The sequence below is a fragment of the Hydra viridissima genome, unplaced genomic scaffold (assembly GCF_058129835.1).
Source record: "Hydra viridissima isolate aposymbiotic clone 2 unplaced genomic scaffold, HvirCarnegie_v1 scaffold_16, whole genome shotgun sequence".
Lineage (NCBI taxonomy): Eukaryota > Metazoa > Cnidaria > Hydrozoa > Anthoathecata > Hydridae > Hydra > Hydra viridissima.
Window position 1 is genome coordinate 6,597,233 of NW_028324315.1, and position 2,500 is coordinate 6,599,732.

Below are 2,500 nucleotides of genomic sequence, written 5' to 3' on the forward strand. Positions count from 1 at the left end.
TTGGGAAAGAAAAAGGTAGATTCACGTGGGTGGTAGATTGCAAGACGATTGGTAGAGCGAAAAGAACAAAAGAACCATAACCTCCGTAAGACGAAAACTCCATAAGAAACTTAGAAAAAGCCTAACGGAGAGACATTTGGCTTGATATGAAAATAGCTACAAAAAGTTGGAACAAGAGGAGTCAGGATTAGGGTTAGGGCTAGGGTTAGGGTTAGGGTTAGAATAACGGCATTATATTGATAAATTCAAAACCGTTAGGGTTCAAACTCTAAGGGAGCTGGAAAAAGAAGGAAATGTATAGAAGAAAACAATCAGCAGGGAGCTAAGAATTTCAGCTATCTTTTAACAGACCTATTTAACCTTAGCTACTCTAAGCTAAGTTAAACAATGTTTCGTTTCTAAGAATGAGACAGTGTTTAGTTAGTTTTGAGTGAGGTAATGCTGGGTAGATGTTGTGGCTGTACAATTATGCATCCCTGTGATGTAACAAAAGGAAGCTCATCTTAGCAGCAAGTTTCAACCAATCAATGAGTAAGTCGTATTCGTTTGTCTTTTGAGAGAGCTTTTTAAATGCAAACACCTCCTTTTGTTTTTTGTTTTGTTTTGCAATGATGATGTTATTTTCTGATTGATTTCGAAGACTGTTTCCTTGGAAGACCTTTTGAATTTGCATTTTTTTCTCCGTCGTCTGCTGCTGCTGCTGCTGCTGCTGCTGCTGCTGCTGCTGCTGCTGCTGCTGCTGCTGCTGCTGACAATGATGGTGATGGTGATGCTGCAAGTTGTTTGGACTAACAGCTTCGTGTTGTCTAAATGATGTGACCTTTTTAATGTGACTTAGGCTCTTTTTTAAATATGATATAGCGTTAGGGTTAGGGTTAGGGTTAGGCTTGCGTTTAAAGTGGCTTACGACCTTTGCAATGTGCAAAATTTTAAAAATGTGATTTGTTGTATTTCTAAAGTTGCTCTACTTCACAATGTGAATTTGAATCCATTTAAACGTTTTTTGTTTCTTTAAATCAAATAAGCTTTTGGTTTTGTTTCGCAGACAACTCTTAATCGATTTTCATCTTAGAAATGAAGTTTTTGTTTCTAAAAGCGAACTAGCTTCTTTCTAAAGCAACACTTTTGAAAGTGAGCTAGCTGTTTTCTGATGCGAATAATCTTTTTAAAAGACTTTGTTCCAGTGAGCTGGACATCTCTGGTGAGACTTTTAAACTGGCTTTAAACCCTTTTAAAATGGTTTGCAGTTGGTTTTACATTCTAAAGCGACTTAGCCTTTTGTTTTGGTTTTGGTGAGCAGAGAACTCTTAACCGACTTGATGTTCTTTTTACAAATGAAGTTATCTTTTTTAAAAGTGACCTAGCTTTTTCTTAAGCAGCTTTGCATTTTTTTGAGAGTGATGTAAACTTTTTATTTATTTGGAAATAGCAAAAGTGAAATAGCACTTTTCAAACATGAATAGTCTTTTTAAAAGACTTTGATCATGCAGTGAGTGAGTGAGTGAGTGAGTGAGTGAGTGAGTGAGTGAGTGAGTGAGTGAGTGAGAGTGAGTGAGTGAGTGAGTGAGTGAGCTAGACATTTAAGAGACTTTTAAAGTGACTTAAGCCCTTTTAAAGTGATATGAAGCTTCTTGAATGTGACTTATTATATATTTTAAAGCGACTTAATGTGTTTCTTTAAATGTGAGTTAAAATTGTTGGTTAAGTCACATCTACCATTCTTAAAATGAAAACTTGTATTTCTTTTTTAAAGAGACCTTTTGCTTCTTAATTAAAGACTTCTTTTTTTTCTAAAAGGGACTGCAATTTTTGAAAGTGACCGAGCCTTTGAAAAAAATAAAAAGTAGGCATTTTTCACTGTGCATCTTTTTAAAATGGATTCAGCGTCTTCTGTAATGAAAACTTCTGTCTTGAAAACAAACAAATGTTTTTGAAATTCATTTTGTAGTGTGGTTTGGAATTTCTGAAATAGATGTGTAGTATTTTTTAAATAGCAGTGAAGTATTTTGTAAAGTCTTCTTTTAATAAGTGGTTTACACTTTTTAAACGTTTTTGAAAATGAATTTGCTTTTTTAAATGATTTTTGCATTTATGTTCAAGAGACAGAGGGTTTTATTTTTTTTTAAGGATACTAGATTTTCCTAGGATACTGGGTATTTTCTTAGGCAGGTGGGTATTTCTTTAACCATTTCATGCGCTGGGTTGTTGTATAACAACAAATCAAGCTAAGCTTCCCCAATTCAAATGGTGCATTCTAACCGATTGAAAACAATATTGTTTTATAAATGAGAGTTGAAAAAGGCTGTAGAAAAAGTCTAATTTAACATTTCATAGTACCACTGTCATTTTGTAGATGTTTTTTTATGAGTTATGTTAGTTACAGAAAAATAATTGGTGCATGAAAGAGTTAAGCGGTTGGGTGTTTTCATAACCGACCGAGGATTTTCCTAAGCAGCCGCGTAACTCATTAATCGGCGGGGTATTTGTTAACCGTTAGGGT

At 34.6% G+C, this 2,500-nt stretch overlaps 2 protein-coding genes across 4 annotated transcripts in view; both read right to left on the reverse strand.

The window, feature by feature from the left end:
- Positions 1–2,500, reverse strand: part of LOC149877743 (uncharacterized) — a 392,865-nt gene that overhangs the window by 349,504 nt on the left and 40,861 nt on the right. The window lies entirely within an intron of this gene.
- The window catches only part of LOC145181722 (uncharacterized), a 96,011-nt gene that overhangs the window by 80,760 nt on the left and 12,751 nt on the right, over positions 1–2,500 (reverse strand). The gene's annotated exons all lie outside the window — the stretch shown is intronic.